Source organism: Panulirus ornatus, chromosome 9, assembly GCF_036320965.1.
Source record: "Panulirus ornatus isolate Po-2019 chromosome 9, ASM3632096v1, whole genome shotgun sequence".
Lineage (NCBI taxonomy): Eukaryota > Metazoa > Arthropoda > Malacostraca > Decapoda > Palinuridae > Panulirus > Panulirus ornatus.
The window spans coordinates 29,920,441-29,947,596 of record NC_092232.1 but is presented as its reverse complement, the minus strand read 5'-3'; the positions used below and the strand labels follow the sequence as shown (position 1 = coordinate 29,947,596).

The 27,156-nt window shown below is 39.6% G+C and overlaps 1 protein-coding gene across 14 annotated transcripts in view; it reads left to right on the top strand.

Moving 5' to 3' along the window:
• The window catches only part of phtf (putative homeodomain transcription factor), a 260,330-nt gene that overhangs the window by 1,533 nt on the left and 231,641 nt on the right, over positions 1-27,156 (top strand). For 3 of the 14 annotated variants that reach the window (XM_071664936.1, XM_071664933.1, XM_071664935.1), the window contains exons 2-3: positions 17,474-17,819; positions 18,546-18,732. The exons of 3 other annotated variants lie outside the window; for them this stretch is intronic. The gene's annotated coding sequence lies outside the window, so the exon portion shown is untranslated. Of the gene's footprint in view, positions 1-8,813; positions 8,985-15,656; positions 15,802-17,473; positions 17,820-18,545; positions 18,733-18,896; positions 19,847-27,156 lie in introns of those variants that run through there. 8 more of the 14 variants (XR_011713110.1, XM_071664934.1, XM_071664931.1 and 5 more) reach the window with 8 other exon arrangements.

The window sequence follows — 27,156 nt, the reverse complement described above, 5'->3', positions numbered from 1 at the left end:
AAATTAGTGTGATTTATTTCAATAATACTTTAATATGGACATCGTTACAAAATTTCATTTTTCGAAATTACTTTTTTATTTATAAATGCTAAAATATTTGTTAATAATTTTGAGCGTAATCCATCATATAACTAATATCAAACAGAGATGGGAAAACTTACTTTTACTACAAGGATTGAAACAGTACAAAATCATAGTGTTTATTTTTAGTGTGCTGGTCAGGAACTGAATTAAAGTGAGCCTTAGTCCTAAGATGCTCTCAGGGTTAAGCTAGAACACCTTTTTTTTTTTTTCGCGCCACATAAAATAATCTAAAGAAAATGTAATTTCATAATAGACCTGTGATCTGTTTAACATTTTCTTATCGGAAGGAATTGCATCTACAAAACTAATTGATCACGCTGACTAGAATTGTTCATTTATTTCAGAGAAAGAAATGTCTGCAAATCATTACATTTCAGAAATAATTGTTTAGATAAGTAAGTGGGACATTTTAAAAATTCACAACTTAATATTGTCAAACATCATGTCCTTGCTCGAAACAAAAATGAACTTCAGCAAACTTGTAAAGTCTACAATATTCTGATATAAGCTCCATAGTCTTGAGATAACTTTTGGTGAAAAATAAGACATTAAAAGTGTAAGGGCTACAGTAAACATTCGATAAATAATATTTCATGTTTAAACTTCCATAAAGGATTCTGGTACTGAATTTATGCAGTCGTCTTGTGTAATGCAGAGATGCTTCGCTTTTAACTTAGAATAGTTTGGTCACTTGTTAACAACGCAATGGTGGTTTGAATTAGGTGGATGTAACTGCAAATAATCAGACGTGTTAGAAAGAATCATCGTCCCACGACGTGCTTTTGATATGATATTTTGAAAGAAAGCTTTTCAGCGCAGATATAAAACTTTATAATTTGTTGTTCAGTTGCTGGTTAATTCTGTCCTTGGCTGAATGTTGATAATTATAGGGAACTCCACTGTTCATAAACATGACAAAAAAAAATTCAGACTCGTTGAAGGTGATCTTTTCCAGAGGGAATTGTGTTCACCAACTAATTCGGGGAAGGAAAGAAATTCTTGCCCATTGCACTCTCTTGCTGATGGGAAAATCATGAGAAAAACACGAATTTAGTATTCCTCTTTCCCAGCCAAGATAACATTATATGTTCCTTTTAATTATTGAATGCTTCTTTCTAGTTCAGAGTCAAATCAGTTTTTCTTTCTAGCCATTCGATTTTTTCATTTTTTTTTCCTTCTTGGAACTGGACTTTATGCAAAACTTTCGCGCATACGAAAGAACAATCTTGTGTGTGTATATATATATATATATATATATATATATATATATATATATATATATATATATATATATATACCTCCAACAATGTTGTATGGTTGCGAGGCGTGGGCTATGGATAGAGTTGTGCGCAGGAGGATGGATGTGCTGGAAATGAGATGTTTGAGGACAATGTGTGGTGTGAGGTGGTTTGATCGAGTAAGTAACGTAAGGGTAAGAGAGATGTGTGGAAATAAAAGAGCGTGGTTGAGAGAGCAGAAGAGGGTGTTTTGAAATGGTTTGGTCACATGGAGAGAATGAGTGAGGAAAGATTGACCAAGAGGATATATGTGTCGGAGGTGGAGGGAACGAGGAGAAGAGGGAGACCAAATTGGAGGTGGAAAGATGGAGTGAAAAAGATTTTGGGTGATCGGGGCCTGAACATGCAGGAGGGTGTAAGGAGGGCAAGGAATAGAGTGAATTGGAGCGATGTGGTATACAGGGGTTGACGTGCTGTCAGTGGAGTGAATCAAGGCATGTGAAGCGTCTGGGGTAAACCATGGAAAGCTGTGTAGGTATGTATATTTGCGTGTGTGGACGTGTGTATGTACATGTGTATGGGGGGGGGGGGGGTGGGGCCATTTCTTTCGTCTGTTTCCTTGCGCTACCTCGCAAACGCGGGAGACAGCGACAAAGTATATAAAAAAAAAAAAAAAAAAAATATATATATATATATATATATATATATATATATATATATATATATATATATATATATATTCTTGAGTCCATGGGGAAAATGAAACACGTAAGTTCCTAAGTGCACTTTCGTGTTTCATTTTCCCTGTGGACTTAATGGAATATCTTGATCACGGGCAAAATTGTGATTCTTTCCAACTGGGCCTTTGAGGGAATATCCTCACTTGGCCCCTTCTCTGTTCCTTCTTTTGGAAAACTGAAAAAATAAACGAGGAGAGGATTTCCAGCCCCCCCGCTCCCTCCCCTATTAATCACCTTCTACGACACGCAGGGAATATGTGGGAAGTATTCTTTCTCCCCTATCTCCAGGGGGATATATATATATATATATATATATATATATATATATATATATATATATATATATATATATATATATATACCTGGGATATGGGAGAAAGAACACTTCCCACGCATTCCTCACGTGTCGTAGAAGGCGATGAAAGGGGATGTGAAGTGGGGGGGGGGGTTATAATCCCTCCCCTCCTTGTATTTTAACTTTCTAAAAGGGGAAACAGAAGGAGTCACGCGGGGAGTGCTCATCCCCCTCAAAGGCTCAGATTGGGGTGTCTAAATGTGTGTGGATGTAACCAAAATGAGAAAAAAGGAGAGATAGGTAATATGTTCGAGGAAAGGAACCTGGATGTTCTGGCTCTGAGTGAAACGAAGCTCAAGGGTAAAGGGGAAGAGTGGTTTGGGAATGTTTTGGGAGTAAAGTCAGGGGTTGGTGAGAGGACAAATGCAAGGGAAGGAGTGGTGGGAGTTTGTGATAGAGTGTAAGAAAGTAAACTCTACATTGATATGGGTAAAACTGAAAGTGGATGGAGAGAGAGGGATGATTATTGGTGCGTATGCACCTGGGCGTGAGAAGAAAGATCATGAGAGGCAAGTGTTTTGGGAGCAGCTGAATGAGTGTGTTAGTGGTTTTGATGCACGAGACCGGGTTATAGTGATGGGTGATTTGAATGCAAAGGTGAGTAATGTGGCAGTTGAGGGAAAAATTGGTATACATGGGGTGTTCAGTGTTGTAAATGGAAATGGTGAAGAGCTTGTAGATTCATGTGCTCAAAAAGGACTGATGATTGGGAATACCTGGTTTAAAAAGCGAGATATACATAAGTATACTTATGCAAGTAGGAGAGATGGCCAAGAGAGCGTTATTGGATTACGTGTTAATTGACAGGCGTGCGAAAGAGAGACTTTTGGATGTTAATGTGCTGAGAGGTGCAACTGGAGGGATGTCTGATCATTATCTTGTGGAGGCTAAGGTGAAGATTAGTATGGGTTTTCAGAAAAGAGGAGTGAATGTTGGGGTGAAGAGGGTGGTGAGAGTAAGTGAGCTTGGGAAGGAGACTTGTGTGAGGAAGTACCAGGAGAGACTGAGTACAGAATGGAAAAAGGTTAGAACAATGGAAGTAAGGGGAGTGGGGGAGGAATGGGATGTATTTAGGGAATCGGTGATGGATTGCGCAAAAGATGCTTGTGGCATGAGAAGAGTGGGAGGTGAGTTGATTAGAAAGGGTAGTGAGTGGTGGGATGAAGAAGTAAGAGTATTAGTGAAAGAGAAGAGAGAGGCATTTGGACGATTTTTGCAGGGAAAAAATGCAGTTGAGTGGGAGACGTATAAAAGAAAGAGACAGGAGGTCAAGAGAAAGGTGCAAGAGGTGAAAAAGAGGGCAAATGAGAGTTGGGGTGAGAGAGTATCATTAAATTTTAGGGAGAATAAAAAGATGTTCTGGAAGGAGGTAAATAAAGTGCGTAAGACAAGGGAGCAAATGGGAACTTCAGTGAAGGGCGCAAATGGGGAGGTGATAACAAGTAGTGGTGATGTGAGAAGGAGATGGAGTGAGTAATTTGAAGGTTTGTTGAATGTGTTTGATGATAGAGTGGCAGATATAGGGTGTTTTGGTCGAGGTGGTGTGCAAAGTGAGAGGGTTAGGGAAATGATTTGGTAAACAGAGAAGAGGTAGTAAAAGCTTTGCGGAAGATGAAAGCCGGCAAGGCAGGAGGTTTGGATGGTATTGCAGTGGAATTTATTAAAAAAGGGGGTGACTGTATTGTTGACTGGTTGGTAAGGTTATTTAATGTATGTATGACTCACGGTGAGGTGCCTGAGGATTGGCGGAATGCGTGCATAGTGCCATTGTACAAAGGCAAAGGGGATAAGAGTGAGTGCTCAAATTACAGAGGTATAAGTTTGTTGAGTATCCCTGGTAAATTATATGGGAGGGTATTGATTGAGAGGGTGAAGGCATGTACAGAGCATCAGATTGGGGAAGAGCAGTGTGGTTTCAGAAGTGGTAGAGGATGTGTGGATCAGGTGTTTGCTTTGAAGAATGTATGTGAGAAATACTTAGAAAAGCAAATGGATTTGTATGTAGCATTATGGATCTGGAGAAGGCATATGATAGAGTTGATAGAGATGCTCTGTGGAAGGTATTAAGAATATATGGTGTGGGAGGCAAGTTGTTAGAAGCAATGAAAAATTTTTATCGAGGATGTAAGGCATGTGTACGTGTAGGAAGAGAGGAAAGTGATTGGTTCTCAGTGAATGTAGGTTTGCGGCAGGGGTGTGTGATGTCTCCATGGTTGTTTAATTTGTTTTTGGATTGGGTTGTTAGGGAGGTGAATGCAAGAGTTATGGAAAGAGGGGCAAGTATGAAGTCTGTTGGGGATGAGAGAGCTTGGGAAGTGAGTCAGTTGTTGTTCGCTGATGATACAGCGCTGGTGGCTGATTCATATGAGAAACTGCAGAAGCTGGTGACTGAGTTTGGTAAAGTGTGTGAAAGAAGAAAGTTAAGAGTAAATGTGAGTAAGAGCAAGGTTATTAGGTACAGTAGGGTTGAGGGTCAAGTCAATTGGGAGGTGAGTCTGAATGGAGAAAAACTGGAGGAAGTGAAGTGTTTTAGATATCTGGGAGTGGACCTGGCAGCGGATGGAACCATGGAAGCGGAAGTGGATCATAGGGTGGGGGAGGGGGCGAAAATTCTGGGAGCCTTGAAGAATGTGTGGAAGTCGAGAACATTATCTCGGAAAGCTAAATGGGTATGTTTGAAGGAATAGTGGTTCCAACAATGTTGTATGGTTGCGAGGCATGGGCTATGGATAGAGTTGTGCACAGGAGGATGGATGTGCTGGAAATGAGATGTTTGAGGACAATGTGTGGTGTGAGGTGGTTTGATCGAGTAAGTAACGTAAGGGTAAGAGAGATGTGTGGAAATAAAAAGAGCGTGGTAGAGAGAGCAGAAGAGGGTGTTTTGAAATGGTTTTAGCACATGGAGAGAATGAGTGAGGAAAGATTGACCAAGAGGATATATGTGTCGGAGGTGGAGGGAACGAGGAGAAGAGGGAGACCAAATTGGAGGTGGAAAGATGGAGTGAAAAAGATTTTGTGTGATCGGGGCCTGAACATGCAGGAGGGTGAAAGGAGGGCAAGGAATAGAGTGAATTGGAGCGATGTGGTATACTGGGGTTGATGTGCTGTCAGTGGATTGAATCGGGGCATGTGAAGCATCTGGGGTAAACCATGGAAAGCTGTGTAGGTATGTATATTTTGCGTGTGTGGACGTATGTATACACATGTGTATGGGGGTGGGTTGGGCCATTTCTTTCGTCTGTTTCCTTGCGCTACCTTGCAAACGCAGGAGACAGCGGCAAAAAAAAAAAAAAAAAATGACTCATGGTGAGGTGCCTTAGGATTGGAGGAATGCATGCACAGTGCCATTGTACAAAGGCAAAGGGGATAAAGGTGAGTGCTCAAATTACAGAGATAAGTTTGTTGAGTATTCCTGGGAAATTATATGGAAGGGTATTGATTGAGAGGGTGAGGAATGTACAGAGCATCAGATTGAGGAAGAGCAGTGTGGTTTCAGAAGTGCTAGAGGATGTGTGGATCTGGTGTTTGCTTTGAAGAATGTATGCAAGAAATACTTAGAAAAGCACATGGATTTGTATGTAGCATTTATGGATCTAGAGAAGGAATATGATAAGAGTTAATAGAGATGCTCTGTGGAAGGTATTACTAATATATGGTGTGGGAGGCAAGTTGTTAGAAGCAGTGAAAAGTTTCTATCGAGGATGTAAAGCATGTGTACGAGTAGGAAGAGGAAAGTGATTGGTTCTCAGTGAATGTCGGTTTGCGGCAGGGGTTTGTGATGTCTCCATGGTTGTTTAATATGTTTATGGATGGGGTTGTTTGGGAGGTAAATGCAAGAGTTTTGGAGAGAGGGGCATGTATACAGTCTGTTGTGGATGAGAGAGCTTGGGAAGTGAGTCAGTTGTTGTTCGCTGATGACTATGATAGAGTTAGTGCAAGGAGGATGGATGTGTGGAAATGAGATGTTTGAGGACAATATGTTGGTTTGATCGAGTAAGTAATGAAATGGTAAGAGAGATGTGTGGTAATAAAAAGAGCGTGGTTGAGAGAGCAGAAGAGGGTGTTTTGAAATGGTTTGGTCACATGGAGAGAATGAGTGAGGAAAGATGACAAGAGGATATATGTGTCAGAGGTGGAGGGAACAGAGAAGGGGGAGACCAAATTGGAGGTGGAAAGATGGAGTGAAAAAGATTTTGTGTGATCGGGGCCTGAACATGCAGGAGGGTGAAAGGGGGCAAGGAATAGATTGAATTGGACGATGTGGTATACTGGGGTTGATCATGCTGTCAGTGGATTGAACTAGGGATGTGAAGCGTCTGGGGTTGGAAAACCTATGGGAAAGGCTGTGTAGGTAATGTAATTTTGCTGTTGTGATTGGGTAAACTGAATGTTTTACCTGATGTGAAGGGGTGTGGGTTTGGGCATTTCTTCGTTGTTTCTTGAGACTAATGTGAAATGTGGCGATTGTTGTCACGGCAAAATAACTAAAAGCCAAATGATCGGTGAGGGTGCTTAGATTGGGGAATGCATGCACGTGATTGTACAAAGGCAAAGGATGAAATTTTGTAAGTGTAAATTACGATATTTGTTGTGTATGTCTGAAATTATAATGAATGGGTTTTGGATTTAATAGGTATGTAAGGCATCGATTGTGGGACGTGTATCAGAAGTGCTTGAGGATTGTGATCTTTTCTTGCTTGAAAATGTAACTGCGAGAAATACTTAAAAAACATATTATTATTGTATCATTTTGGATTAGGCTTAATTGATAAGAGTTAATAGAGACAGCTAGTGAATGTATTATATATATGATGGAGCAAAGCTGTTAGAACAGTGAAACAGTTTTTCGAGGAGGTAAAAGCTATGTGTACAGTGGAGATGAAGTGCTTGTTCTGTGTGTCGTTTGCGGCAGGGGTTTTTGTTCGCTGATGATAGAGAGCTAGTGGGTGATTCGGGTGAGAAACTGCAGGAGCTGGTGACTGAGTTTGGTAAAGTATCTGAAAGAAGGAAGCTGAGAGTAAATGTGATTAAGAGCAACGTTATTAGGTACAGTAGGGTTGAGGGACAAGTCAATTGGGAGGTAAGTTTGAAATGAGAAAAACTGGAGGAAGTGAAGTGTTTTAGATACCTGGAAGTGGATTTGGCAGCGGATGGAACCATGGAAGCGGAAGTGAATCATAGGGTGGGGGAGAGGGTGAAAGTTCTGGGAGCGTGGAAGGAGAGAACATTATCTCGAAAAGCAAAAATAGGTATGTTTGAAGGAATAGTGGTTCCAACAATGTTATATGGTTGTGAGGCATAGGCTATAGATAGAGTAGTGCGGAGGAGGGTGGATGTGTTGGAAATGAGATGTTTGAGGACAATATGTGGTTTGATCGAGTAAGTAATGAAATGGTAAGAGAGATGTGTGGTAATAAAAAGAGTGTGGTTGAGAGAGCAGAAGAGGGTGTTTTGAAATGGTTTGGTCACATGGAGAGAATGAGTGAGGAAGAATGACAAAGAGGATATATGTGTCAGAGGTGGAGGGAACGAGAAGTGGGAGACCAAATTGGAGGTGGAAAGATGGAGTGAAAAAGATTTTGAGTGATCGGGGCCTGAACATGCAGGAGGGTGAAGGGCGTGCAAGGAATAGATTGAATTGGAACGATGTGGTATACTGGGGTCAACATGCTGTCAATGGATTGAACTAGGGTATGTGAAGCGTCTGGGGTAAACCATGGAAAGTTTTGTGGAGCCTGGATGTGGAAAGGGAGCTGTGGTATACTGGGGTCAACATGCTGTCAATGGATTGAACTAGGGTATGTGAAGCGTCTGGGGTAAACCATGGAAAGTTTTGTGGAGCCTGGATGTGGAAAGGGCGCTGTGGTTTTGGTGCATTTTACGTGATAGCTTGAGACTGAATGTGAATGAGTGTGGCGTTTGTTGTCTTTTCCTAGCGCTACCTCACGCCCATATGGGGGGAGGGGGTTGTCGTTTCATGTGTGGCGGGGTGGCGACGGGAATGAATAAAGGCAGCAAGTATGAATTATGTACATGTGTATATCTGTATATGTATGTGTATGTATGTATATAAATGTATATGTTGGAATTTATAGGTATGTATATATGCGTGTGTGGACGTGTATGTGGGTGGGTTGGGCCATTCTTTCATCTCTTTCCTTGCGCTACCTCGCTAACGCGGGAGACAGCAACAAAGTATAATAAAAATATATATATAAATATATATATGTTGGGATATTAGGCTCTACATTTCTAAGCATGAGAGAGGAGCACAAAGACAGCTAAAACAAAAATGCTATATCAATATGCATATGCAAGTGCAGCTCATGAGAGCTGTTACTACATGTGCAGATGCAGGATTTTCAGTGAGGTAAAAGTTCTATGGTGCTCCTACAGGAGATGAGTGCCTGTTCTGGTGGTGCTTCTGCAGGAAGGAGGTGTCGTTGCAGAGAGGTCCTGTGTTTACAGAGGGAAGACATTGCAGTGTTTGTGCTGAAGAAGGGAGGAGGCATTATCAAGTTTGTCAAGGTCTCAACTAAGTTACTGGAGGAAGAAGGCATTGCTGAGGTACCATTGCTATGCTACAATCGGGAAGAGGCATTACAGAGGTCCTGTGGCTAAGCTGCAAAAGGGAGATGTTGCCAAGGTATCATGGCTGTGCCACAGGAAGGTGTTGCCAAGGATCCCTAGGTGGGGCTGCACAGGTAGACACATTGCCAAAATTCCCTGACTATTGCACGAAGGCATTACCTAATTTCGGAGGATATGCTGCAGGAGAGAGGAGGGTATGTCGAGGTTCCATAGCTGTATGGTAGGGGGAAAATTAACGAGATATGGTGATTTTGTTGCAGGAGGGAGAGGACATTGTATAGGTTTCATATCTTTGCAGGAGGGTGGATATGATATAGAGGTCCATTGACTGGGCTGAAGGCGAAAGGAAGCATTGCCGAAGTTCCATGCCTGTGCTGCAGGAGGAAGAATGCATTGCCGAGATATCATGATTATGCTCCAGAAGGGGGAGGTGTTGTCGAGGTCCTGTGGTTGTGCTGCAAGAGGGAAGAGGTACTGCCAAAATATATTGTTCATACTGCAGGAAGTAGGAGTCTTTCCCGAGGTCCCTGTGGCTGTGCTGAAGGGGCTGTTGAAGGGAAGAGACAATATTAAGATCCATGGTTGCACTACAGGTGCTACTGAAGGAAAAGGACGTTGATAAGGTCCCATGGTTACACTGCAGGTGCTGTTGAAGGAAAGAAACTATGCTATGGTCTCATGGTTACACTGCAGGTGCTGTTGAAGGGAAGAGATGATGTTAGGGCTCCATGGTTACACTGCTGGTGCTGTTGAAGGGAAGAGACATTGATAAGGTCCCATGGTTGCACTGCAGGTGCTGTTAAAGGGAAGAGACATTGCTAATGTCCCATGGTTACTCTGCAGGTGCTGTTGAAGGGATGAGATGTTGCTTAGCTCCCATAGTTGCACTGCAGGTGCTGTTGAAGGGAAGAGACATTGCTAAGGTCCCATGGTTGCACTGCAGTTGCTGTTGGAGGAAAGAGACAATGTTAAGGTCCCATGGTTGCACTGTAGTTGCTGTTGAAGGGAAGAGACAAAGTTAAGGTCCCATGGTTGCACTGCAGGTGCTGTTGAAGGAAAGGGACATTGCTATGGTCCCCTGGTTGCACTACAAGTGCTGTTGAAGGGAAGAAACGATGATAAGGGCCCATGGTTGCACTGCAGGTGGTGTTGAAGTGAAGAGACATTGTTAAGGTCCCATAGTTGCAATGCAGATGAAAGAAGGTTGTAGAGACACCATGCCTGTGTTTCAGGAGGATGTAGATGTCCGATAGTTAGCCAATAGAAGGGAGAAGGCCTTACATTCATCCCATGGTTGTGCTATAGAGGCCCTGCAGTTTGGCTGTAGGAAGATTCTCTGAGGTCTCATGGCCTTGCTGCAGGAAGGAGGTGTTTCTAAGGATTCATGGCTGCCCAGCAAGAGGCAGGAGCTGCCAAGGCCCCATGGCTGCAAGGAGGAGTTGCCTGGTCCTGTAGTTATGCTGCAGGTGATGAAGGAGAGAGGTGTTGCCGATTTCCCCTAATTGGGCTCTAGGTTACAGAAAGGCATTGCCTAGGTCTTGTGGTTGTGCTACACATGGGAGAGGACTGTTGCTGTAGAAGGGATGATGCCTGACCAAGGTTCTATAACAGAGAATCATTAACCTAACTTAACCCATCCAATGCCAACAACCCAACCCAACACAACATGACCTACGTTAAGTTGGCTTAGGTTCAGTTAACTTGCTTTAAGGTTAACCTAACCTCACTCAACCAAACTAAACTAACTTCATCTATGTCTAACCTAACCTTACCTAAGTTAGTTTAACCAAGGTCAGATTAGATTGGTACAAGTAAGGTTTACTTAATCTGACTGAACTTAGCCTATTTCAATATAGACTAATCAAATCCAAAACAACCTTACCTATGTTAGATTGTTTTGTTGGGTTAGTGTAGGCTGGGTTGGGTTAAGGTAGGTTAGCCTAACTAAAGGAAGTGAAAAGCCTGTCTTTTAAATAGTGCCAGGTCATGGTTACTTGGAAAGATATGAGTGGTTAAAGAGCTCCAAAATTTGAGGTGTAAGGAAAGAAATGGTCATCAAAACAGCCCATGATGAGTTGCCAATGACCTCATGGTATTCATGTGATGCAGCAGTTTTCTGAGTACTGCATGGTGTAGTGATTGGTGGGGACACACAAGCAGCCAGCACTCAGGAGCAAAAGCCAAAGCAATACCTATAATAGAGGAAAAAAGAACCAACATTGCAGTGTATTGCAATCTTCAAGTTTTGAAGTTAGCGTAGGAGAGTTAAGGATATGTGAGGATTAAATGGGGTGTTATGCCAAATTTGGTTTATTTGTGCGAAGTTAGTTACACCTAAATTATTTCAACCTTGCTTTGCCTAATCCAACCTAATATTCCTTAACCTAACTTAACATAGGTGGGATTCAGTTAGGTTTAATCAAAATAGGATAAGTTACAGTACATTGTATTCAGATGTTTTAGTGTTAGGAATGTTGACTTATTCCAGCAAATCTATACCTTGATCAACCTCACATTCCCTCACTTCGAACCTTTCTTTACCTTAGCTACCCTATTCTCTAACCTTAATTAACCTCGATATGATAGGTTAGGTTAGAATTGGTTAAGTTATGCCATATCTGGTTGTGTTAATGTAAATAATGTTATACCAAGGAATCATTACTTTGGCCATCCTAACATTGCCTAATGTAATCTTAATTATCCCAGGTTGGTTGGATTAAGTTAGGTTAGAACACCATACTTCAGTTTTTGTATAAGGTTACATAAACTACACTTATCTACACCTTTCTCTACCTAAGGCAACTACCATTCCCTAAGTTAACCCAGTTCATTAGGTGTGGTTGAAATAAGTTATGTCAAATTAAGGAAGATTAAAATAAACTGTCAAATTTTGTTCTGTTATGTCAGTGTAGGTAGTCATAGATTAGTCCCAAACAATCCATACCTTGGTCACCCTAACATTCCCAAAACTAGCCTAACTTGGTTTCACTGAGTTACATTAGATTAGGCTAAAAGAAGTTATGTTAAATTTGCATTGGTTCTGTAGGGTTTTTGTCCTAACCTTTCTTTTACCTTGGTCTTGCTGATATTTTGTAAGCTAACTTTATAACTGGATTTTGTTAGGTTAAACAAATTTTATGCCAAATTCTATTTTGTTGGTGTGGATAATATTAACTTATCCCAACAAATTCTTACCTTGACCACCCTAACATTCCTTAACCAAACTTGACCTAGGTTGGATTTGTTTAGATATGGTTCAGCTAAAATAAATTGTTACGCGACCCTAACCTAACTTTTATAAGGTATGATTGGGTTAGGTTAGTCATGAGAAATCTGGTTCAATGGTGTTTAAGTGTAGGTAACTTATCCCAACTAATCGTTACCATGGCAACCCAAACATGCCATTACGTAACCTAACCTAACTTACAGAGGTATGATTGGGTTTGGTTATGATAGAATAAAATACGTTACGCCAAATTTGCTTCATTTATGCAAGATTAAATAAACTTATCTCAGCCTTCATTTACTTTAGTCACCCAAATATTCCTTAACTTACCTAGGTGTGATTGGTTAGGTTAGGTTGATATATAGTTATGCTAAATTTGGTTTGATTGTATTAGTGTAAGTACACTTGACATATCAACAAATCACTTCTTAGGATAAGTAAAATTTGGTTCAGTTGTGTAAGATTAGGTAAAGCTAACTTATCCCAACTTTTTTTCATCCTAACCAATCGTTACCTTAGGTATCCGAACATTCCCTAACCTTACCTATTCTAACCTAACTTAGCTAAGTTAGGTTATCCCAACCTTTCTTTACCTTAGCCACCCTAATATTTTTCTGGTCACCTAACACCTAAATAAGACTGGGATTGGTCAAATTAGGTTAATGTAAAATATGTTAATCCATGCCACATTGGGTTAGGTTTGTGTAACCTGACCTCTTCTAACATAGCTTAGATAAGTTTGATTGGGTTGGGATAGGTTAAGTTAGGCTAAAATAGATTAGGTTATGCCAAATTTGGTTTGGATATGTAGGGTTAGGTACAAATAAGATGTCCCAACCTTCCTTTGTCTTAGCCACCCTAATATTTCTCACCTCGCTTAACACCTAAGTAAGACTGGGATTGGTTGAATTAGGTTAAAGTTAAATAAAACATTAATTTATGCCAGATTTGGTAAGGTTATGTAAAGTTATATTAAAATGACTTATCTCAATCTTTTTCCCTTAACAATCCTGATGTAACTTGTATCTGGATGTGACTGGGTTAGGTTAGGATAAAATAAGTAAAGTTATGCCAAATTTAGTTTTGTTGTGTTAGCATAGGTAATCGTATCCCAATCAGACATCATCCTAACATTCTATAATGCACTCTAACCTTACCTAACCTATATATGTATAAGTTAAATTAGGATAGGATAAATAGTGTTAGCAAAGTAAAGATAGGTTTGGATTTAACATGAGAACCAGAGCCAATGTCATTAATCTAGATAAGGTTTTATTTACCTTGAATACCCTAACCTAACTCAAGTATAATTAGGTTATGTTAAAATTGGCTGCTATGGAAAATTTGGTTATCTTTGGTTAAGTAATTAACCAAAGATAACTGACTTATCTCAATCTTTTCCCTTAACAATCCTGACGTAACTTGTACCTGGATGTGACTGGGTTAGGTTAGGATAAAATAGGTGAAGTTATGCCAAATTTAGTTTTGTTGTGTTAGTATAGGTAATCGTATCCCAATCAGACATCATCCTAACATTCTATAATGTACTCTAACCTTCCCTAACCTATATATGTATAAGTTAAAATAGGATAGGATAAATAGTGTTAGCAAAGTAAAGATAGGTTTGGATTTAACACGAGAACCACAGCCAACGTAATTAACCTAGATAAGGTTTTATTTACCTTGAATACCCTAACCTAACTCAAGTATAATTAGGTTATGTTAGAATTGGCAGCTATGGAAAATTTGGTTATCTTTGGTTAAGTAATTAACCAAACATAACCAAATTTTCCATAGCAGCCAATTTTAACATAACCTAAGTATACTTGAGTTAGGTTAGGGCATTCAAGGTAAATAAAACCTTATCTAGATTAATTCCGTTGGCTCTGGTTCTCGTGTTAAATCAGCTTAACCTACGCTCACCATCCAAACCTAACCTAACCTTTTGTAACCTTACTAACTCAAACTTATATAATATAAGTTAGGTTTGCCTCCAAGTTAAACTTTGGTTGAAATCTCATATACCTTAATCTACTTTTAGCCTACCCCAACTGGACCCACCTTTACATATGCTGGGTTACCTAATATTAGTTTGGTTCTAATGTGTTATTTTAGAATAGGTTAGTTTGGGTTGTGTGATTAACATAATATAAACCAACTGATACTGTCCTAACTTTAGTTCTAGTATGGTATGTACGCTGGTTAAATCTAATATCATCCAACCGAACCAAAGTTAACCTATTTTATCTTAATCATGCTAACGTACCCTAAAGTTACCCAAACAGAATGTTAGATTTATCTAGCACAGCCAGATGATTCATCTTTAACATAATCTATTTCATTTCAAAAGAAAAAATTGTATAGTGCAGAAATACAATGTATGTCGATACTTGGGAAACCAAATAGGAGAGAGAACTGTGGAAATAATAATTTTTGTTTGATTAGCTACAAATCTACATATTTCAACAATATTCTCCCGGCATATTTGAACATCACTACGATAATTTGCATGACGTACAATTCATTTGGGTCCGTTGTGGTTAATATTGGTTAATAACTGTGTATTTCTGGGTTTTATCAAGCAGGCAGGAAGCAGTGCTCGAATGTCTCTATTAAACTCGATTCCTCGACCATGCAGCTTGAAGGACTTCTGTAAACATTAGCTTAAACATTAATATGAACTTCAATGATGGTTATTTTCTTAATGTAATGTAAGAGCTCATCGTGCAAGCATATCGTGAAGTTATATAAATATATATAATTTAATCGTTCATACAAGTGATGGGTGACGCAACCAATCAATCTTATTAAACCCACTGGTCAAAACTGATTTATGTATTGAATGTTTTTCCCTTATTTTCAAAAGAATGAATTAATTATATGAGAATTATTATGACGTAGAATTATATAGTATATATTTATCGGATTCCTGTTATAACTATACAAACCAAAAGTTTTCCAAATAGAAAAAGTATGGAATTTCGTTACAAATTTAAGTAAAAAATCGCCAACGTTTTCTCTGAGATTATGTAATAATCCTGTAATTCACCTGAAATCTGAAACAGTGGCAAATGTGAGAACAAATTACTCTATCACATCCAACTCAAAACCATAACAAACAAATCTGCGAATACAAAATAATTACTATTTATTTCTGATAACAATGGCAATAACAGTGGGATAGTCCTCTGCCTAATATTTCTATTATTATATTGATTTTTCTTTTAAAAGGGCTTAAATTAATTTTGTAAATCTCATCAGTGTAAGAAATTTAAGGTATATAGATGAACGTTTTTAGAGCACTAATTGCTCCTTCTCGTGTAAAGTCTATTTTTTGTCATTTACAACAGAGGTTCAACAATACAATATAGTCATCAGATCGTAAAATGTAACATAAATCATTGATTATTTTTTTTTGTCCCATAGCTATAAAAAGTATTTTGTGCCTGCGATCAAAATAGTCACTACGGGTCATATTTGCGTGAAAGATTCATAAATGTCAGATCTTACCAGTTTGTGAACAACAGTCAGTTGTGTTCGGCACTGGGATCTCCTCATCTTGAGCAGGTATTATGAATGTACAGTTGTTTGAGATGTGATTAGAGAGGTTTTTACCACAGGACGGGAGGGGATCAATAGGCAGAGAATACTTTGTTCTTGGTGAAACGAGGGGTTCAGTCTCGGGTATTGTAATACATTTGCTTATATTGAACAAGAGTAATGTATTAGTAATGTTTTACATGCTGTGTGTCGAGCGGTAGAATATCTTTCAAACATACATAACTCGGTACTTTTTATGCTGTTGCTAGTGCAGCATGGTTGAGATTTTGTCGTTTGATCTTATACCAAAGGTATCAAGTCTACCGTGGGTCCCCTTACCCTATGTGTTGACCAGTAAGAGTGGGGATTCCATTTTATGAAATTATCATTTTAATTACTCTCAAAACAAGCTTTGGGCAGGGCTTTATTTTGTTCTGCAATGCTAGTTTAACATCTAAGTAGCAAGGTTGGAACATGCTTTGGAGCATTATGTTGTATTCTGCACTTATAAGTAGGGATGGTTTATATTACCAGGGAAAAAGTTTGATTGATTAATGTGAAAGTAGGTGGAACATGTAAAAAAATCAATAGGATATATGAAAAATTAGTATAACCACTCAAGCAGCTGAAACATTTTTAATACTTTAGTCAAAATATACAAGACGTGTTCATGACTTATCATTGCACCAACTGCCAATGTATGTCAAAAATTGATGATACCACCCCATGTTAGCTCCAGAAGCAGACCACATTGATATTAGTACAGTGTTTCAAGCTATATTTCTTGACATTTGCGATGTCTTGTGAGATTCTCACAGATCCAGTTGAGGTTTGACATGTGATTCCTGTATTTCTTCATTAATTGACCCTAATTTTATTCATATTCATAGCCCTCATTATTATCACATTTTATATCACATGAAATGTTACTTACAAAATATTGCTTTTCAAAGTCATCTTTTGTTCTTTAAACTACTGTAGCATTGCAGAACAAAATAACTCTGTACCTAAAACTAGTTTTGAAGCATAGCTAAGCTAATGGTTTACCCCCCCAGTTCTACCTCTATTCCTAGTTAAAGGTGCATGTGGGTTTGAATGAAAGTATTGTGCCAGCAGTTGCTTTTGACAATGAATGCCGAGTCCTGTGAGTGAGTAAAAAGTGAGAAGATTGATTGATGAATGTAAGAGGATAGAAGCTGTAGAAATATTAGAAAAGGAAAATAAGTTTTGTTAGTCTTGTGAGTCAAGCCAGAGAGTTGGTGGGACATCTGGGTGAAATCAAGTAAAGGGTGTGAACACCTGCGATATGATACAGAGGGTGCTAAAATATTACTGGAGGGACATCACAGGAATAACTTATGGACTTTAAAGAAACTTATCAGTGGACTCCTTTCACTTAGAAGTGATTTAGATGTGCTCTTTCTGATTTGGAGTTTTTTTTTTCTTTTTTTTTTGTCCTGTGATAATACTTTAAGGGTAGCTAGTAGAAGGCAGGCACCCACCAGCTAGGGAGGAGCTGACATGTGGGTTCCAATATTGGGAATGTTAATGATGGCAGTGCAGTGAGCGAGCACTAGGGAGTTTGTCATGTTCTCTCTTTGGCCCATGTTATTTTTTTCTCTTGCTGCACCTGCATATGGATTGCTGACATTCAGTCAAGAAACTCTCTAGCCATCTTATACATAATACTTAACAACAGGTAGATGAGCTGTCACACTTGTGAAGGATGAAGGACGAACCTAAAACAATGCCCAGTAATGCATTCATATAGCTTGTGAAAGCTATCACTCTGATGCAGCAATGTGCAACTTTTCCACGTTCCCCAGATGTGAACACACTGCTTTCAGATACTAGGAGTACACACTCAAGTATTCTAGTGAAACAAGTTTGGCGCTTCCAGCTTTCTCTTGGACCTATTTTGCAACATGTAGCAGTGGCTTTTGTTGTTGCTGCATGTTTGAAAACGAATAGGGACTTAGAAGCCAAGAAGAAAAGACTTTGGCATCATCATTGGTAGCAAGAAGAGAAAAGGGAAGCAGTTACAGGTATGTGTAATCTAGTTGCCCCTTCTGTAACAGGTGTGAATTTCTAGAGAAGGTCTTGTTCCCAAATCAAAGTTTGTCTTGTAGAAATAGGTTTGCAGATGTGTTTGAAGGCTTGATACCTTATTACTGAGGGGTTAGCACTACATTTATTACATGAAATATACTGAGTAGATGCCTTACTTCCCCAAAGTGTAGATCTGTTAGGTAAATGTTTGTTTCATTCAACTCATTTAGATTTTTACATCATATTAACTTTCGAGGTTAACATTATATTCTCCCCCTCCATGCTAATGTATCATATTAAGCTGTCTTGGGCTGTTGTTATTGTTTCTTCCCCGTGGTATTATTACATATTAAGCTGTTTAAGGTAGTTATGAAGCTGTGGTTATAAGGTAGATGTTGATTTGGATATGAGGCCCTGTTCTAGCACTTTACCATTGAATACTTTAAGGGTGTTCAATAAGTATACCATCACTACCAGCCAGTACTGAAGAATATTGTACCAACACAATCATTGCATTTATTGTATGGATGAAGTGTGTTATTCCATTGATCTTATATATATACTTTGTATCGATAATGAGGCAAAGCCAAATATCTGACCAACTAATGTTAATACATTATACAGAAACATTGAAACATTTTCAGCTGTTATTTGTCTTATATTATTTCCATTGTTTTTCCTTATATATATTCAGTAAAGCTTGCACCAAATGTATCTTGCAGATCCTTGGCTTGGGAATTTTCCATGGAGGACAGTGATCAATGCAGGAATTTCATAAGGATGGAGAAAGAATAATATCAGGAGACATTGGGGATGGTGAGAACTGAGATTTTTTTGAGAAACAAGACAAAGTTCAGAAAGGCAGCAACAACAGAGGAAAGGCTAACTGTTTTAGCTATTTTGCTTCAGGTACGATAGCTCTAGTGACAGTGCTTGCCAACATAATGCTTATATTTGATACATAAATGCAAGTATGCTAGATATGTGTGTGGATTTACAAAAATTTTAAAAGATTTAAAAATGATAGGTACCTTAAATTATTTGTAGTTCAATGAAGTAAATTTTCTTTCCAGGTAATTTCAAGAAAGTCTTGCCTAAGCAGTTTAAAGTGAGTGAGAATATAGTTTCATTAGATATATCAATTCTTTGCTCTGCTATATATAAAGCTTCACACCTTCTGGATATCATTGTTCCAGCAACAGCAGATGAATGTGGAAATGTAGCCAATGGATTCTCCTACCAGTGGAACTTCCTTTTGTGCATTGGTGCACCTGATGGGAAAAGGGTGTTCAGAAATCAGCCAATATTGTTTCTGAATGCTATGATTACAAAGGTCACTATTCAGTTATTAAGATTAAAAAAATGATGTATATCAATATGGGGGTAAAGGGTCAAGCAAGTGATGGTATTGTTTGGGAAAATTGTGGGCTGTGTTCTGTTATGACAAAAAAAAAAAGATTCCTTGAATGTTGCCCTGTGTCAAATATTGCCCCATTCAGATATTGTAAGCTCTTATGTCATAGTTGGTGATGATGCTTTTCCTTGGACAAAGTATCACATGAATCCTTACCTAGCATGAGGCCAAATTGAGGAAAAGTGTATTTTCGGTTACAGGCTATCTAGGCCTATCTGATGAGCCAATTTAAGATATGTCATCAGCCAATCCAGATTTCACTAAAAGTCATAAAAAATTGATATGTATGGCCACAAACAAAGTCAGAAACAAGTTACTCTGCTGAAGGCCAGAAAGAGGAAGAGGAGGCAGAAAGAGGCACTTTCACACCAGGGAGTTAGAGGATTGCATCCCGTGGAGGACTTGACCTCCACCCAGTCAATAGAAGACCTGCCAGAGGAGTCGGTCTTAGGGACCCTTGACTGTGTCAAGGATTATGTCATTGGAACTGGTGCTGTCCCTTGGCAAGAATGTCTGTCTCTGCTAGATTGGTAGATTGTAGCATATGTATATATAGGACTGCACATATGGTAGATTGAAGATGTAAATCAATAAAGAAATTATTTTGGAGGACAGTTTCATTTAAGGTATAACACTGGTGATAGTAATGACAGTTTCATGACATGGGTTCCATTCTCTGCCCACACAAGAACTCCCCTTAAGAATTAATATGTATAGAGTAAATTGATTCAAATGAATATCGTGTAAACAGGAAATAGAGTTCATTCTTGTAAAGAGTATTTTTTTTTTCTCAACACTCCTTATAGAGAAAACAAAAATATCGAAAACAATAGATTTCTTTTGGAACATTAGAGATAATGGTCCAGATCATATAAAAATAGCACCATAATTAAACACAATTATGATCTAAGAGGTACCCAGTGAGAGAATTATTTGATATATACAGTATCTATCAAACATTTGAAATACATTTATGTACTGACATATATTGAGTTTTTCGATGGTGAAATTAATGTTCAAGCTCCCTACTCTGGCCTTGTCTGCTTAGGCATTCAATTGCCTGAGGAAATCAATCACAACTGAACTACTGGTCTGTGGCACATTATTATCATGAGCTATAATCTTTTCAATTTCATTGAAGCCATAGGACATGGCATCCACTCCTGGTGTATTGCTTCTCCTCATTTTGGCCGATCAAACAGATTTCTCTGTTCTCAGAGGAACATGAAATGGGAACTCTAGTTTGGGCTAGTTTTTAAATCAATGTCAGACCTCTCCAAAATTGCCCCAATCTTCACTTAAAGATATCTGGCAAGGTCTCATTTGAGTGAGTTTACAATTAAAAATTTGAAATCAGCAAGGTTTGGTAGGAAGATGGTTAACAGCAGCAAATTATGAATTTTGGGACGTGAGTCACAGGGTGGGAGATGGGGTGAAAGTTCTGGGAGCGTTGAAGAATGCGTGGAAGGCGAGAACATTATCTTGGAGAGCAAAAATGGGTATGTTTGAAGGAATAGTGGTTCCAACACTGTTATATGGTTGCAAGGTATGGGATATTGATAGGGTTGTGTGAAGGAGGATGGATGTGTTGGAAATGAGATGTTTGAGGACAATATGTAGTGTGAGGTGGTTTGATTGAATAGGTAATGAAAGGGTAAGAGAGATGTGTGGTAATAAAATGAGTGTGGTTGAGAGAGCAGAAGAGGGTGTGTTGAAGTGGCTTGGATACATGGAGAGAATGTGAGGAAAGATTGACAAAGAGGATATATGTGTCAGAGGTGGAGGGAAGAAGGAGGAGTGGGAAACCAAATTGGAGGTGGAAGGATGGAGTGAAAAAGATGAGCAATAGGGGCCTGAACATACAGGAGGGTGAAAGGCGTGCAAGGAGTAGAGTGAATTGGAATGATGTGGTATACTGGGGTTGACATGTTGTCAGTGGATTGAACCAGGGCAATTGAAGTGTCCGGGGTAAACCATGAAGAGGTCTGTGGGGTCTGGATGTGGAAAGGGAGCTGTGGTTTCAGTGCATTATACACGACAGCTAGAGACTGAGTGTGAACAAATGTGGCCTTTTTTTTCTGTTCTTGGTGCTACCTCGCTGAAGGGAGGGAGGGGGAATGCTATTTTGTGTATGGTGGGGTGGCGATGGGATTGGATGAACGCAGCAAGTATGAATATGTACATGTGTATATATGTATGTCTGTGTGTGTATATGTATGTATGTGTGCATGTGTGGGCATTTATGTATGTACATATGTATGTGGGTGGGTTGGACCATTCCTCGTCTGTTTCCTTAAGCTACCTCGCTAACACGGAGATGGTGGTTAAGTATTTATTTTATTTATTTTATTATACTTTGTCGCTGTCTCCCGCGTTTGCGAGGTAGCGCAAGGAAACAGACGAAAGAAATGGCCCAACCCCCCCATACACATGTATATACATACGTCCACACACGCAAATATACATACCTACCCAGCTTTCCATGGTTTACCCCAGACGCTTCACATGCCCTGCTTCAATCTACTGACAGCACGTCAACCCCGGTATACCACATCGCTCCAATTCACTCTATTCCTTGCCCTCCTTTCACCCTCCTGCATGTTCAGGCCCCGATCACACAAAATCTTTTTCACTCCATCTTTCCACCTCCAATTTGGTCTCCCTCTTCTCCTTGTTCCCTCCACCTCCGACACATATATCCTCTTGGTCAATCTTTCCTCACTCATCCTCTCCATGTGCCCAAACCACTTCAAAACACCCTCTTCTGCTCTCTCAACCACGCTCTTTTTATTTCCACACATCTCTCTTACCCTTACGTTACTCACTCGATCAAACCACCTCACACCACACATTGTCCTCAAACATCTCATTTCCAGCACATCCATCCTCCTGCACACAACTCTATCCATAGCCCACGCCTCGCAACCATACAACATTGTTGGAACCACTATTCCTTCAAACATACCCATTTTTGCTTTCCGAGATAATGTTCTCGACTTCCACACATTCTTCAAGGCCCCCAGGATTTTCGCCCCCTCCCCCACCCTATGATCCACTTCCGCTTCCATGGTTCCATCCGCTGCCAGATCCACTCCCAGATATCTAAAACACTTCACTTCCTCCAGTTTTTCTCCATTCAAACTCACCTCCCAGTTGACTTGACCCTCAACCCTACTGTACCTAATAACCTTGCTCTTATTCACATTTACTCTTAACTTTCTTCTTCCACACACTTTTCCAAACTCAGTCACCAGCTTCTGCAGTTTCTCACATGAATCAGCCACCAGCGCTGTATCATCAGCGAACAACAACTGACTCACTTCCCAAGCTCTCTCATCCCCAACAGACTTCATACTTGCCCCTCTTTCCAAAACTCTTGCATTTACCTCCCTAACAACCCCATCCATAAACAAATTAAACAACCATGGAGACATCACACACCCCTGCCGCAAACCTACATTCACTGAGAACCAATCACTTTCCTCTCTTCCTACACGTACACATGCCTTACATCCTCGATAAAAACTTTTCACTGCTTCTAACAACTTTCCTCCCACACCATATATTCTTAATACCTTCCACAGAGCATCTCTATCAACTCTATCATATGCCTTCTCCAGATCCATAAATGCTACATACAAATCCATTTGCTTTTCTAAGTATTTCTCACATACATTCTTCAAAGCAAACACCTGATCTACACATCCTCTACCACTTCTGAAACCACACTGCTCTTCCCCAATCTGATGCTCTGTACATGCCTTCACCCTCTCAATCAATACCTTCCCATATAATTTACCAGGAATACTCAACAAACTTATACCTCTGTAATTTGAGCACTCACTCTTATCCCCTTTGCCTTTGTACAATGGCACTATGCACGCATTCCGCCAATCCTCAGGCACCTCACCATGAGTCATACATACATTGAATAACCTTACCAACCAGTCAACAATACAGTCACCCCCTTTTTTAATAAATTCCACTGCAATACCATCCAAACCTGCTGCCTTGCCGGCTTTCATCTTCCGCAAAGCTTTCACTACCTCTTCTCTGTTTACCAAATCATTTTCCCTAACCCTCTCACTTTGCACACCACCTCAGACCAAAACACCCTATATCTGCCACTCTATCATCAAACACATTCAATATAAAGTAGTGGGGAGGATTGTAAAGATCAGGGCAAATGTTGAATGAAGCACTAGAGATAATACTATTTTCATAGACAAGTATATCCCTAAAGTTACTGAAAAATACTGAAATGATAAAGAGTACCTTACATAGCCAACCTAGGTTGTGTTTGTGTTGCTAGGTTTGATTTTTTTTTTTGAAAGTTTCACATGATATGGTCTTAAAAAAATCAGAAAAGTGTACACTCTAAGAGGATCTAGGAATATTCAAGAGTCAATTACTTATTTCCAAAAAAAAGTTGATGTTGCAAGAAAGCATGTAAAATATCACCAAGATTTGTATGATTCTCATGCACCGTTGATCAGATGTCTTCATAATTTTTTGCTTTAGTTTTACCTTGGTGAATCAAGGATCATTCATCTCCCTTAAACAGGGTGCTACCTTTACTAAATCAATCAGGGTATTTTCAACATCCATGCTGCAAAAGATACGTGGTAGACATAAGGCTTGCATCCTTAGAACATGTGATTTCTGAACTAAACACAAACAGAAATTGAGAGTCTCTCTGTTAAGAATTTAATACCTTAGAATTCTGATATTCTTTCTTTCATACATTATTTCGGTAAAATTGTAAAAAAACATCTTGTTTTTGATGAATTTTGATTCTTGGAAAATTTTTATTTTCAATTAACCCAAAATTTTTATTTTCTATTAACCCCTGACTGGAGTCCTTACACAGAACATGGGAATGAAGTTCAGCATGACTCAGAACATAGTTTGTCTGACAGTTTTTGGCCTATTGTGATAACACCTTAACTTGTACAGTTCCTTACTTTCTACTCATTATTTTCACGTCTTTTTACTTGTTATTTTTCATGGCTATATCCGAGATAATCCCAGTGGGGCCATAGCCCTTACATTTATCCTCCTTAATGATATGGAACAATTACTTAAAACATCCAGCATGAGTTCTCAACCATCATGGTAGCTCTTCCACTCTCTTTGTCATTTATACCTCTGAACCCTCTATTACTCTGTTTCTGACCTCTTAGGATCCTCCAACCATTTTCCTGTCACCTCCAGTTGGGTACACCAATCCTCTGTTCCCTATGAAATGCCAACTTTGGCAGTTTGTGAAAGGTCAGTGGTCATCCCCTGTGGAATTTTCTTGGGTACTGATTTTCAAGCTGGGATGGTACCATCTATGGTTAGCATAAAGGGTAGGTTACTTGGCTGGGATGGAGTCTCCCCCCCCCTCCTCTCTCTCTCTCTCTCTCTCTCTCTCTCTCTCTCTCTCTCTCTCTCTCTTGTTTGCACACTCCTGCTCTGATGCCTGATGCATCAAGCTCTGAATTCCATTCCTGTATATCTGCTCAGAATCACTGCAGGGAAATTCAAGCACAGGTCACAAAAATAAAGTGCAAATTTAACTTTTTCATCTGCTGAAAAATCATTATGGCCCTTAACAAAAAGCAGCAATAGGAAGTAGTTGGTAGACAGCCAACAACCAATGAGGTATATTGCCAGTACTCCCCACCTGGGTATTGGGAGAGTTAGTTATGGCTTTGTAGTGAGCCAGCACTTCAGTGGTTGTTAAGTTGTACTCGTCTGACCCAGATAGCTGCCTTTTCTTTCTACCTTAACCACACATGGACTACTGGCATTCTGTCTACAAACATACAAACTCAGCTTGTCATAACTTAATGCAACAACACTAAACTCGCACAACTTATTCTTCATAACTGTAGATTTACCTGTGGTGAGCACTCTCTGCTAGCCCTGTCTTTAGGCAAAATGTTAGAAGCAGTAGTTAGAAGTTGTAGGTAGGAACATTTACACAGGAGCATTAGATAGAAACATAGGTAGAAGTAATGGGTAGGAACATTAGGCAGGAGCAATAAGTAGTAGTAGTTAGTAGCAACATTAGATAGGAGCCTCTGTAAACACTACACTAGAGTTGCCCTTTACCAGTGGCCTGCTAAGGGTGAAGTATGAAAAGCTGAGAAGCAGCACTGAAGTTCATTAGTTATGGAGACTCCTTGAGGGAGTTCCAGTTGGGAACTGGCTTTAGAGATATGCATAGATAACAAGAACATCTTCTGTAACTTATGTGTAAGCAATTCTACTCCTCTGAACTGATAAGTCTGTAGCTAGCTCACCAACTGTTAGGGCTGCTCTTATTGGTACTTTATTCACCCCTTATTCTACTTTGGGTGATTCTGTGAGTAATGTGGCAGTTGAGGGAATAATTGGTATACATGGGGTGTTCAGTGTTGTAAATGGAAATGGTGAAGAGCTTGTAGATTTATGTGCTGAAAAAGGGCTGGTAATTGGGAATACCTGGTTTAAAAGGAGAGATATACATAAGTATACGTATGTAAGTAGGAGAGATGGCCAGAGAGCGTTATTAGATTACGTGTTAATTGACAGGTGCGCGAAAGAGAGACTTTTGGATGTTAATGTGCTGAGAGGTGCATCTGGAGGGATGTCTGATCATTATCTTGTGGAGGCGAAGGTGAAGATTTGTAGAGGTTTTCAGAAAAGAAGAGAGAATGTTGGGGTGAAGAGAGTAGTGAGAGTACGTGAGCTTAAGAAGGAGACCTGTGTGAGGAAGTACCAGGAGAGAATGAGTACAGAATGGAAAAAAGTGAGAACGAAGGACATAAGGGGAGTGGGGAAAGAATGGGATGTATTTAGGGAAGCAGTGATGGCTTGCGCAAAAGATGCTAGTGGCATGAGAAGCGTGTGAGGTGGGCTGATTAGAAAGGGTAGTTAGTGGTGGGATAAAGAAGTAAGATTATTAGTGAAAGAGAAGAGAGGCATTTGGATGATTTTTGCAAATATGATAATACAAATGACTGGGAAATGTATTAAAAGAAAGAGGCAGGAGGTCAAGAGAAAGGTGCAAGAGGTGAAAAAGAGGTCAAATGAGAGTTGGGGTGAGAGAGTATCATTAAATTTTAGGTAGAATAGAAAGATGAGAAAGTGAGAGGGTTAGGGAAAATGATTTGGTAAACAGAGAAGAGGTAGTAAAAGCTTTGCGGAAGATGAAAGCCGGCAAGGCAGCAGGTTTGGATGGTATTGCAGTGGAATTTATTAAAAAAGGGGGTGAATGTATTATTGACTGGTTGGTAAGGTTATTTAATGCATGTATGACTCATGGTGAGGTGCCTGAGGATTGGCGGAATGCGTGCATAGTGCCATTGTACAAAGGCAAAGGGGATAAGAGTGAGTGCTCCAATTACAGAGGTATAAGTTTGTTGAGTATTCCTGGTAAATTATATGGGAGGGTATTGATTGAGAGGGTGAAGGCATGTACAGAGCATCAGATTGGGGAAGAGCAGTGTGGTTTCAGAAGTGGTAGAGGATGTGTGGATCAGGTGTTTGCTTTGAAGAATGTATGTGAGAAATACTTAGAAAAGCAAATGGATTTGTATGTAGCATTTATGGATCTGGAGAAGGCATATGATAGAGTTGATAGAGATGCTCTGTGGAAGGTATTAAGAATATATGGTGTGGGAGGCAAGTTGTTAGAAGCAGTGAAAAGTTGTTATCGAGGATGTAAGGCATGTGTATGTGTAGGAAGAGAGGAAAGTGATTGGTTCTCAGTGAATGTAGGTTTGCGGCAGGGGTGTGTGATGTCTCTAAGGTTGTTTAATTTGTTTATGGATGGGGTTGTTAGCGAGGTGAATGCAAGAGTTTTGGAAAGAGGGGCAAGTATGAAGTCTGTTGTGGATGAGAGAACTTGGGAAGTGAGTCAGTTGTTGTTCGCTGATGATACAGCGCTG